Here is a 12,973-nt window from a genome sequence, read left to right as displayed (position 1 = left end):
GCTTCTATTCGAGAAGTAGGTAAAACTGGGCTGGTGACTTGCCCGGTTGATTTAGGGCAAGTTCTTCTTGTACTAAATCGAGCTTGCCTTAGAATAGATGGAAATAGCGATAACCGTAGCGATACATTACATTATATCCACTGTACAAGAAGTTTATATCTTGTCATTTCTAACTGTAATCGGTGAAACATGTGGCCACGCTGAGCCCTGCAACCACTAAATAAAGTATTTTGTTTTACGACATTTACTAATCATTTCTATGTTTCCGCGTGTCTTATTTATTCTCTATTATTTAGTTGCTAAATAGGTATATATTTTTCACTGGAAAGCATTTGTAGCGATCTATTATCTCTTTCTGAATAGAGATTTCCTGGAGAAAGGCACTGCGTACAATGGCTTGTATACATTTTAATCCATTTTGATCACAATGATTTCATGAGGTCCTGTGAATTGTCGAACTTCAACTGACCTCATGTCGACATTTGCCAGTTAGGTTTGGTAAAAAAAAAGTACACTACCAAGCTGTCAGATTCGTTACTGTTTAAAGACGGTCACAATTGTTGGCAACGCGACTGCAGTACCAAATCGGGAACCGTGAACGTGATCGCCCTACCCGCTCAATACGTCAACTAGCTATTTCTCCAATTCTTCCGCCACCTTCCCAATATATCAAACATATACACAAACGTTATGCTTTATTCGTTTTTTCAATGAAATTTATAAGACATGTTTTTTCAGGTGCTTAGGACAGTACACTTGTCCTGCATTTGTTTTTTGTATAACATAAACCAATCATCATGGTGGTATTTATTAGGAAGATGTCGCGAATCGAAGACACGCCGACTCAAGCTTTTCCACCGTTGCATAAATGCTATAATACTACCTTGTCCAGAACCATTTACCAGATCGTTTAAATCTATACGGTAAAGTAACGACATTGCCGTATATGGTATATATAATATTTCTTTTTTGTACAAAAATTAAAAGCAGCGCTCGGAAGGTTTTTTACTTATGATCTCATGACCTATTTGAGAGAATCGATATGCTACGTTGTTCATCAGCATCTGTGCCACCAACCATAGCAGCGTTTGACGTAACATGGTCGTGGATCTGAGGAATACGTTGCAGTTAGCGCGTGACTCTGTAGCCCTCGAGCCAAGCCATGATTGAAGCGTGCTGACGAAATCGTGTGGTCTCGTCGAATAAACACGTTGTATGCTGTCATTTGTCACATCATACAAGTCCATGAAGTCTTCTAAGGATTCGATGTGTTCTGTAACGTTGACCGCTCTTTTCCAAACAATATCTTGTCATAACATATGCCCAATGATATCCAATACAAGTAGATGAGAGATGACACGTTTTACGAAAAATCAAATGTCGATACGATAGAGAGCGCATTGTTCATGCTCTGCTTGGGTCTGAAGGTTCCGCAATCATCACAATTAGTTTTTCGTTTGAGGTTTTGAGGTGCAGCTGCCTCATCTGTGACCCTCAACCTTCTGATTGTTGTTTGTCGCTCCAGGCTCCTTTAGCGTGTGTTTTCGCTGAACTGCGGCTACGGAACTAAACGAAAGAATATCTTCTTCGATGATTTTCAATTAGCTTATAGATACCAAAAGAGGCGATGTAGGTACTTCCCAACTTTCGTCTACTGGTGGTGTGTACAGCTGAAAAGTTGATGAAATTTTTTGACCCGTCAAAATAACTCTCGCGAATGCCAGCCGTTGCGGTTCCATTGTTGTTGAAGTTCGAGTCTGAAATAGCCACAGGGGCAACGACGGCGCTCCCATTGAAGCTGCTTCAGCTCTTTGGCGTCGCCGTTTACCGTAACTAATTTTTGTTGAGGTCTGCAACTGTTCTTCTTTGTTGTCCGGAAGAATTGTGACGCTTATGCTTCTATTTGGCGTTTGTTCTTGCTGCGTCAGTGAGAAACCGCCGACAGAACTTTTCTTTAGCCAGGGGTAGCAATGGCGGTAGTAATGCAATGGTTCGATGTTGTTGTCACGATCTGTTTATCAAAACCTGACAGAAGGTTAAAAAAACGCTATGTTAAATGTGATAGACACGCGCTGCTAAATGCAGGTACAACTGAGCTAGGAAAAACTACTCTTTTTTTTTTTTCATAGCCGTAACGTAGATTATTTCTATTACTGGTTGAGGGCCTTAAGTGAGCCCTAGGTTAAGAGACAATCATAATATATCATGTCAGTTGCGTTGCTACAATATGGCACGAGCGGTTACTCTTGATGAAAGCACAAATGCCTACAATTATGTTTCGCTTCGCCCCCAGTTAACTACTATATGCTTGCCTTTTTATTAGCCTACAGTAGAAAGGCTAAATAACTATTAGACATTGTCCTTCAATTTATTATACATTGTCAAATCAAGGCAATGACCAAATCATTCTCTTTAAATACAGTGACTCCTTGTTTCTAAATATTTTCTTAGAGATAGCGGTATATACTGAATGTGATCACCATGCTACCGTCTAGGTAGGAATGGATTACTTTAGATATACCGAAAAAAAAAACAAGACTCGTCAAATAAGGCATACTTTGATGTTTTTTTTTCGTTCTTCCATAGCATAAACATACTTGTTTACGTATGTATTCACGTTATCGGCTATCGATACATGATTAGAGCAGCGTTTCGGCGGTGGTGATCAAAGCAAACAGCGTTCACTGTTTATACCGAATCTTTAACAGAACCGTCTCTACTAACAATTATGCCAATATGTAGGTATCGTCTCCCCTGACCGATTTACTTTAGGCAAACGCAGTGGATAGATAGCGAATATAACAGGGTGCTGTTTGAAGCTAACGCTTCTTGGTTACACCGCTTGTTTTGGTCAGGTTAAGAGCTGTCACTATATCTTCACATGGTTAAACCATGTCACCAGATTCTACGTCACTGTCGAAAATCGACCAACAGCTACCAGCAGAATTGAAAGTTTCATATCCACGTTTTGCTCCCCTACATTATTCGACTACCCTTGCGCTTAACCTACTGACGCATAGAGCGCCGACACAGCTGACCGTCAACTGATCCTCAGACCCAGTCAGGTCATCGCCCATTAGTTTCCACATAATAGCAACAGACTACAAGCGACGAGACAACACCGACCACGAGATTAGAAAGTAATGAGGGCCAGCGCGTATCATCGACCAATCGATATATAGTCGCCAAGCTGATTTGATTCTGATCCGATGATGATCATGCAGCTTGAGTCATCGTCGTTCGTAAGAAGCCGTCGCCACTGCTACGGCAGTCACCATCATTTTCACCGTCCGTGGGTCGCCTGATGCGACGTACTCGGCGGACGGTACTACCTGATAAAAAGTTGCTGGCTCTACTACTAAATTTCGACTGCTCTGCCACTATTCAGGTCTGAGTTGGTTTGAAGCAGCATTTAAGTCAGTTCAGACATCGGAAGCCATATACAGAATGTAAGAGACTTTACGACGTCCAGCGAAACGTCATTTACTGTAGTTGTGGCTTCTGTTTCGAAAGTAAATCGTTACCCAATCCAGAGGCGCCCCATTACGCTAATGGGACGGACGGCAAGATGATTAGGCCACGAGTGCGTTTGACTGAATCGCGCCATAACAGGCCGCTTGCTGGTACAAGGAACAATGAGAAGCGACGATGCAGGTAGGCTGGTCCGATAGTGTTCATCTATTGGGCGACGGATAAGCTGTTTTTGGTGGCGTCGCACAAGGCTAAGTTACTGGATTAGGACTTAAAGCAGTGAACACACAAATGAACTGGTCGTACCTAGCGGTAACCGATCAAATCAAGCGATGGAAAGAAAGCAAGGGATGACAATCTAAAGCTTTCAATGAGACACATAAGAGGCAAGGTATGCGAGGGAAGGAACAGGACGTATAGAGAAAATTAATTGCTACTAGCATCAGTAAGATAAAATGAGCCCATCAGCTTTTGTAAGCCCAATACTGAACAAAACAGATTAGCGAGTGTTTTCGAAGATACAGTTGGTGGTGCGGAGTCAGTAAAGGAATTTTGACGGAAAATGAAGGCTTCGGTAGACTTACTCACAAACGATGCGCCAGTTATCCAATTATCGCAATTATAACATAAAATTAGGTATCACTGAGGCAGCAAATAAAGAGCTGACACTTTCGTTAGTTTTTTTTTTGCCTAAGTAGAACAATAATAAGCTGTCTTCATGGTGATTGATGTAAGATGATAGAGCTTTCAACATTGTAAGCCCCATTGTGATTGCCTCAAATATTCAAAAGACCCCCGTAGCAATACAATCCACTCTCACTGAACAAATATAACATAACACCCCAAAAACACAAACTTAAGTGAACGTAGAGGATAGAAAGATCACGTTACGGAAATTTGTGTTTTACAGCCAAATCGTATGTTTTAGCATCAAGTTCAATCAATCATCAAGCAAGCATTAAAGCTAGGTCTTCTGTATAGGTTATTCTAATTACTCCTTCCGGCGCGGGCGGATTTACGTGCTTCATCATATGCGAGATTCCACAGGATTAGTGTTAGAAAAAAATAGGTCGCATTCGTACCGTCATATCGTACTCAGTGTTATCCTGGATCGGTTCCTTCTCCTGTTCCATTTCTCTCTGCTCCAGGACAAATGTTAAAATCGAGACAATGGAGCGATCCTTTTTAACCCAAACGAGTTGTTTATGCTTTCTGCTCTATTCTACTAGTCAGTCTCATCGTGACGAAGACTGCGACTAGTATAATCACTGTACTGAGATACATTGTAACCTGTATGAGTTTGGTTCTCTAGCAAGCATGCTAGGTGGGGGGTGATTTGCTCACATGGATTTACTAACTCCATAGATTTTTATGCAAGCTCTACCTGTGCTGCTTATACCTTGATGAACCGACGAGTGAAAAATATTGTGTAACATGTACTTGTAAGTTTGTTTGAACCCATGATGAGACTCAACTTTCTATTTAAGTACAATAGTTTCCGTTTGAAATTATCAATTGCTAGTCTTTTAAAAAGAACCAGCGTCTACCTGGTTTTTACTATTTGCGGAAGGTACCGTTAATTGGCTATCGACTTTACTACTCAGTACGAACGTTATATAGCGAAATAACACTTTTAAGTGGCAGCACTGCTTTTTCAAGATGAAGTTCTCTTTTACCATATCTTTCTTCTAATGTCCAGAGCTTGTCTTAAGGGAAACCAGCCGTAATGATTTACTCAGAGGTCATCGTTACCGTTTGCTTCATGTGTTAAACTTCGCGTTTGCTCCTCAACAATTGGTCGGCGTTCTCTTCCCTCGCGCTGCCCTCACATATGTTTAGACCATCGTTGTTACCATTACAGGTAGCATCTTCAAGTTATGAAGCTAATAGTATTAACCAATATTTGATACGCACGTCTACTGCATCAAATTGTCGTTGGCTGTTCGTCGTCGTTTGGCCGGTGCGAGCTGCCAAGGGAAATCGTAAGAGCTCTGTAAACGATATCGACAACAAGCTGGACGTCGGTGCTTGTTGGCTGCATTTGTTACGTGTCCGTTGGGTGGTCGTCTGACGCCCCGGCTGTCGTTTGATTACTTTCTTTAAACGGTTTTTGACACGCCAGTTGTGTGGCCTTTGTCAGCCATCACAATTTCATCATCATTAGCGTCATGCCATCATCCAAAAACTCACGGCTATTACAGCCTCGGTGATGTCGGATTGTTGGTGGCCGCGCCGCCGCTAAACTCGGCGTCACCAATCTTCCACAACGCGTCACACACACTTTACCCATAGGCCAGTCATTCGATGCGCTTGTTCGTCTGATCGGTTGTTCGTTCCCGCTACTGCTGCTGCTATTGTTGTTGTCACTGTCATCATTTGGGAGACGTGAGTTCTCCATCTCCGCTGTCTTTGCTTGTTCTTTTTCTCAAGAGAAAGGTACCTATAGTATATAAATATGAACCGAATCGTTCAAAACCAGTAAGAGACACCCGTGGCTAAGGGTGTCGCTGCCGCCCCTGCTGCTGCCATCATCGCCAACCCGTACTAACGTCATCGTATAACAGCAATAGCTGTCACCAGGAACAACCCTGCCACAGCTTCTCCCCATTTCCGATCGACAAAGAATAAGCAGTGCGTAGAGGTGAAACATGGCGGGACGAGGAAAAGTTGGAAATCATGCAGCCTCATAGAACACATCGCTGGTGTGCAGCAATAGCGTTCTAAGCCGTGGCAGCACGAGCGGCTGTTCGTTCGTTCAGAGGAAATTCTGCACAAAAATAAGTGACGCAGCGAAGATCGGAATGAGACAAGACTGATATGCTACTCAGAACAGAAACAGCATAGTCGAGAGTGGGATGGCAGAAAGTGTCGATAAAGTAAGCTAGCGCAGGATGTCGAGCGCTTGACATAGGATGAATAGGTTTTTCAAATTTTCGCGTCAATGCTTCAAGACGGTACCGTATTTGGTGGACGGAAAGAATCCATCTGCATAGATGAGGAAGGTAGAACGGATGAATAAGTGACTAGGTCAAGAAGAGACGGTCAGGATACAGTGCCTGCAGTACGAGGAAGCGGGCATGTTTCCTTATCCTAGCTAAATAATAGTAGTCTTGCTGTTTGAAACCTTATTGTGAATGCCATTAGATAGCTATCGGTTGCAACGCCTGCAGTTGATAATCAGTGAGGACGCGTCGGCTACGAAAGAAAGCTAGAACCAAGCTTGGTCTTGCGCATTTTTGTAGCCGTCTCTGAAGTCGTGAGCCATAGATAGCGATCTGGAAGACACTATGTCAACCAAGGTGAGAAGATCAACAACTAGCCCCAAGCACAAACTCTGTCCGCGTAGGTCGCTCATCAACTAAGGATGACAACAATAGACCGAGATTTTCCCTGTCCTTCCTGCGAAGTCTTTACCTTCAACAGGTATATGTTCTGTATTCAAATTAACAATTTATAGTTCTTGATTCTACTAAGGTCTTCCAAGAGTTGGAACACGATAGCCGCGCCATACTGTAGTGGTCCCAACTACTTCTGTCATAGAACTGTGACACGAACTGCTTCTTCGATTCATAGTTCTGCGCAAGTACTACATTAGGCGAGAAACGACCTTATTGCTGAAAGGTCCGCTGGAGACGTTTATGAGACAGCCCATTGACGAAAACAGAGATATCTAAACGTTTCACTGGCACCTCCATTAACCTTTAGTTTAGCTCGGCCTTTCAATGATTGCTTTTGCCATAAGCAGTGTGCGTACCCGAGCTCATAACCACGTTTCCTGCTTTCACCGCACAAGCTATTGACCGCGTCGCCTCCACGTTCTATTCCTGCATTATCCATCTAACGACTTCGTATCACTTTTTCTTTTGCCAGTAGCGCAGCATCATCGAGACCAGCAATCTCTTCCTAACTGCTGTCGGCGCGAAAAGTAGATCTACTCTTTTTCTCTGCTGGATCAGCGGAGACGCATTTACAGAACGACAGAGATCGCCGAGGCAGAAGAAATCGGCGAACAGTTGTGCAAACATGATCTGACAGCGTCTGATTATCTGCCCGTCGCCAACGCATCATCACAGCGGCCGTGCAGCGCCCGACTGTCAGCGAACTTTCGAATCTGCTCCATTTTCTAGGTTGGTCCTTCTGTCCGTCTGTCGAGCCGGGCTATCATCGTCACCACAATCCCAGCCATCGTCATAGCTACCCTAAAGCTCTTACTGTTCATAGCACTCGTGTTATTCTTGTCGACGTCATGTGTCTTGACACACGACAACAAGCCCTTGTCGTTCGCACATTGAGCATGTTGCGAACATCGCAGCCTCGCTTCAAGAGAGCGTCCGGGCAGCGTCACGTCGATTGCTAATGGTCTGTCCGTATTTCGCGCGTTTCTTCCTCAACGGTCCTTAGCCTCTGCAATGAGCCCTGTCAACAAAAGGAGACGACGAACGAAGACAAGGGGAGGTGACGGGCAAAAAAGAAGATAAGAAGGAAGTCTGCTGGATCAGAGGAGACCAACAGCGAGAAGGAGACACCAGAAAACAACAGACAACAGCCCTATGATGCAATGTCATGCCATATCACCACGGCATCACGGTGTACCACAAATACCTGCATTCTGTCTGCGGTCGAGCGAAACAGAGACAACCGTTTAGGGTGACAAACCTACAACAACCCAAGATGCAACTAGACGTGCTGTTATTATTATTACCCCTCCTACTAGAAAGTGCCTTCAGAAGGTGTACAAAAAACGATCCTTACTTGTTACATTGAGAATGTAAAAAAAACTCGCAGCAGTGAGGCAAAGCTGTTCGTGGTTGGATTACCGCAATTCGGAACTGTTCCTGGTCGCTCGACCTACACAGACCGAGCTAATCCTTTTCCTTTTAGGTAGTGAAACCGACGAAACTCAACAAACCAATTATCCCTCTCGCTGCGCTTTCGAAGCTTATCAAAAAATACACAAGACACCGAACAATTTTTACACCCTATCTGTCTATTTTGCGACACACGTTTATGTGGCGCGTGTGGGGTGCGTCAATCCATTAAGATGTGACACTTGCATCGTTCATATTCTTCGTGCATTTTATACGGATGTCTATTTTCCGAACATTCCATCAGCCATGAGCTGTTTGCCTATCTTAGTCCGTACCCGTTAGTAACCGAATTACGCGCGCCGCTTGCCTGGTCTTTGTCCCCTTCTCTTAAAACCAGGTTATCTGTACTTCTCTGAACTTGCCGCAAGGAGGTCTACATAACGCTGGCCAAGACCCGCCCGTGAATATGTCCATGCGTGTTATTCGCGCTTACTTCGCTCAGCTTTCCTTCCAAGTTGCCTTTTCAATTATCCCTGTCTGTCGCCTCGCAGTGTTACAGGCGTCCCTAAATTCGGCAGGATGGAATCACGGTCTTTCCTTTCTTTCCGTACTAGCAGCACACTCACGTAGTTGCGCGTCTGCTTTCGACTCTCTATAAACGTTGGCACTAGCTCCATTCTGTTAGCTAGAGCTATTCTCCTTAATAAATCACTTTATTATGGATGATGTTAGATGGACGACGAAGACGAGGAATTATTAATGAAATCTAGCTAACTGGACGCCCAACCCTTAGGCCTCCAGCCGTCGCTTGCACGGGGGATGTTTGGGGTCGCCCAGTTCTCCCCTTTTATCCCGAATCTAACAAACTCGCGAAGACCGACCGACAGGCCCTATTTCTCCGTCCCGGGACTTGCCCGGCGAAGCACTATGGCCAGTAGTGTAGTTCTCGAGCGTTACGGAGGCGAACAGAGTTCTTCTGACAACGTGGAGGTTCGGGGGAAAAGGGGCAGAATGTACCATAGAATTGGAAGGGATAAGCTGAGTCTAACAAGGAAATAGCACAGCGGGTACCCAAGACAACTGACGAGGTGATGGGGATAGCCACCAACCCTCCGCTCCCCGTTCCGCCCTCAGTTGCGGCCGTTCTTGGGGCATTTTTGGGGGAGCCATACTGGTGATGGTGGTAGTGGTGCGGTAGAAGGAAACTCTACGGCGCCGTCTGTCTCGCAACTGAATCGCACCATTGGCGGCACTAACGGCATCTCTGCCGGCCGGTACAGCGCGACCGCCGCGGTAGCAGTGGGAATTATCCATTAATCTTCATTAAATGAGCCTGGGCCACTCCATACTACTTGCTACTTGGTCCATACAGCTCGTGCGGATGGGTGGACGGTTACCGGGAAGGGAGCATCGAGAAACGGAAGGGTACTACCGGCAGTTGGTATATCGTTCAGTGCCTCGACAGGAACTAGCAATGGGGACTCTGGGCTAGTAGTTGGGAAGACTGCAAGAAACGGAATTCCAAGGCATGCAATAGATGGCCTGCAGTTCATTCCCGAAGAAGGTCTGCAACATGGCTCTCGAAGTCACGAGCCAACTGAAGTCCAGCTTGTACTCTGAGAGTTCTATATTTTCTGTTCGTTTCTTTCTTAACCTATTTTCCTTACTGCAAGTTAACATATATTACTTACGTTTCCTTTTTTAATTTTTTTCTCTAGATTATCAGGGTCGAACTCTCATACCAATTTATAGACCTCATTAAATCGTTTTTACCTTCTCGAGAAAGAACCATAAGTAAACTGGGGTTATCCTAGCACTCTAATTGGAACCGCAGATTCCATGACAGTAGCTGTATTCCATTTGCCAATACCAAAGACAGCTAAGCTTCTACTACTACGAGTATTGTACGATAGGATCCTTTCGGGAATGACTGAGAGTGACTCTGCGCTGACATTTCAATGGGTCCGTCCTCTGTCAATTTATCATATCTGAAATGAAACCTAAAGCCTACGTTCGACGACAGGTGACAATTTAGTCAAAAGGATTTCCGTCAGAGCTCCCCTATAGGCTACGACATAGATCTATAGTTCTCATGCTTGCGACGACACCCAACAATATTGATCTGATCCCTTAAAGCATTGTGTATCGGCTCCATCCTGAGCCCCTCTTCAGGCCAATAGGGAGAGGGAACAGCACCTCTGGTGAAGTCGTGCGCTCCATTCCGCTCCTTCCAAAGAGTGAAGCCAGCATGTCGGTTTACCAGCTTATTTATTCGACACTTTATCGCGCATTACATAGGCTGCTATAGTACTATATTCCATATTCGTGTCGGCATGTTCGCGGTGTAACTGCGCATTAAGGATTCCTATTTCTCCTTTGGGCCAGTTTACTAGTCGAAGCACGAGAAAGCCGAAGTGAACGTCCAGGATAAACCTCAATTCATCCATCCAGTGCAACTACTCGCTTAACGGTCCGATCCTGTCCGTCCTGTCGACCATTAGCAAGCGTACAAGGAAAGCAAATCTTATTGAGTTTTGCTCTTCCCTGGTCGGGGCTTTGCAAGCATGTACGCCCTTACAAAAAGGTTGTGCTAGAGAGAAGTGGTAAACAGAAGGGCAATATATTGCATTGGTTATCACCAGAGACTAAGCTGTCTAGAGGGAGAAGTCCGGTGTGGAAGGCTACTGTGACGATGCATCGTGGATATGATGGTAACAGGTATGAACCTCCATCACCACTACGAAGGCACAGTTTATCGCACAAGATGACGCATAAGTATATCATTCCCCTTTACACACACAAACTTATACAGAGATCGTAAGCTAAAGTGACGTTACGCGGGACAGGACTATGCCACCATCGTAATTCATTCTTGACGAAGCACGGGATCTTCTTCTGACGCGATTCTGAGCAAATGCGATAGACGGCGACGACACGGGCGGGCCGTCGCCGCCCTCGGCATTATACTTGCACGTTTTTCGTTGCAATGGCAAAAATAACATATACATACACACGCAAAGCTTTTTATAGGTTGCTGTCAGGCAAAGAGATTTAAATTATTTAGTGCATAGGGCCGACATCCATCGTAGTCTGTGCGGGATCGATACCGTTTTAGCAGTAGAGCACGTACTCACTTAGGTTCAGGTGTCTGAAGGTTACGCATGTTGAACGGACTATTTCTTTGGATTTTACACTCAAAAGCCTGGCGTCGATCATCGCGGTTGTGGGAAATTTTTGAGACGTTCATGCTGCTTGCACATCGTATGTAAAAAGCACGAAGTCTTCAATGGTATTGCGAAAAACGTCAAGTAGCGTCAGTCAAAACCAAATGTACTAACTGAAATTACGATGATCTATTTGCAATGGTATTGACTGTCGTCTGTTGCTTGTGATTTTAAGTGACGCTGTCGTCTGCACGATAACAAAGCCACGAATGCGTTTACAACACAGACACCAGCTTGTCAGTTAGTGTAACGCTAGATAAGGAATGGGGTCAGCAATGCTTTTCATGGTTAAGGCGAGCCTCGAGGTTTTTAGCCACGCAGTGTGGCGCAGATTTCTGCATATTGGTGACCCATACTCGTAATGAGTTCTTTAATCTGCTTTTGGTTCACCTTATGCTGGTATCATTCCATTTGCGGACGTGGTCTCCTTCCGTCCACTAATCTCTTCTCACTATGAACCCCGCGCAGTGCCGTCGTTGAAGGGGCACATGTGCTGGAACTTGATGTCCCCAACAGTCTAGCCGACCTGTTCCCGCACCTTTGGCCGCAACGCCGCATGTGAACTTCAGGCCAAATGGGGATGGCTTATGTCCCAGGGGCCGCTTTCGACTGCGTATATAGCCATTGCTTAGGATGATAAATAGAAGCTATGGACGTACTCGGCTCAATGGCCCGCTGCAGCCGCAACTGCCCCTCTGCTCGTACAACTTCGCTAAAAGAGCAAAGCGGAACGCGAACGGATCAGAGAGATGGAGAATGAGGCTAACGGTCGTTTGCAGCAGAGGCAGTATCAGCCGCGGACGATGACGTGGCCGCGCTCGAGAACTAGAGGGAAGGCAACCGAACGAGAGGGAGAGGGCAGTAAAACGGAACTATGGAGAGTCCGATGGAGGGACGAGATAGATAGATAGATAGACGGAGTTGTGAAGGAGAAAGTGCAAGCAAAAGGGATAATATATGTTTTTCTGATAGACACCTCCATACGGCGAGCGGACAGACGGGCGAACATACCAGTGTGCGGCTTTCGTATCGCCTCTACTAAATAGCTCCAATAACTACGCAATGCTGGAGCAAGCCGTACACGTTTACGATCGTAGGCTACCGCGAAAAGAAAAATGAGGGCCTACCTCTAAATACAAGCAAGATGCACCAAACACTAAATGTTGAAATAATTGTTTCGAAGCACATGGCTGCTGTTGGTATTGTCTAAGCTATCCACGAGCCAAAATTATACAGACTCTTCGCTAAAATATATGGCGCGGAAGGCAGTGGATAAAGTGGCTACTGGCTTTGGCTTCGGACATTGTCGGGACATAGTATTTGATTTTGCAAAAGCATAATCAAACACGACGAACTCTAATTAGATGTGGCTGGTTTGTTGTTAATTAACCAAAAATAACAAATGCGAATCGGCAATGCGTTTCTACACGGCGCACCTACGCACCAAATAGTGATTATTTAGCAGTTGTT

At 45.0% G+C, this 12,973-nt stretch overlaps 2 long non-coding RNA genes across 2 annotated transcripts in view; one reads left to right on the top strand and one right to left on the bottom strand.

Annotated features, from left to right (window-relative positions):
• LOC147758272 (uncharacterized) overlaps positions 1 to 12,973 on the top strand; it is a 123,669-nt gene that overhangs the window by 101,360 nt on the left and 9,336 nt on the right. The window lies entirely within an intron of this gene.
• LOC147758273 (uncharacterized) lies at positions 679 to 12,905 on the bottom strand. The gene is made up of 2 exons (XR_015323032.1): positions 11,414 to 12,905; positions 679 to 2,025 (listed from the first exon to the last, which is right to left on the bottom strand). It is a non-coding gene; the product is annotated as an uncharacterized LOC147758273 (long non-coding RNA).

This window comes from Varroa destructor, unplaced genomic scaffold (genome assembly GCF_002443255.2).
Source record: "Varroa destructor unplaced genomic scaffold, Vdes_3.0 BEIS01000001.1, whole genome shotgun sequence".
Taxonomy (NCBI): domain Eukaryota; kingdom Metazoa; phylum Arthropoda; class Arachnida; order Mesostigmata; family Varroidae; genus Varroa; species Varroa destructor.
Note: the sequence above shows the minus strand (reverse complement) of the source record. Positions and strands in the feature narration are given on the sequence as shown.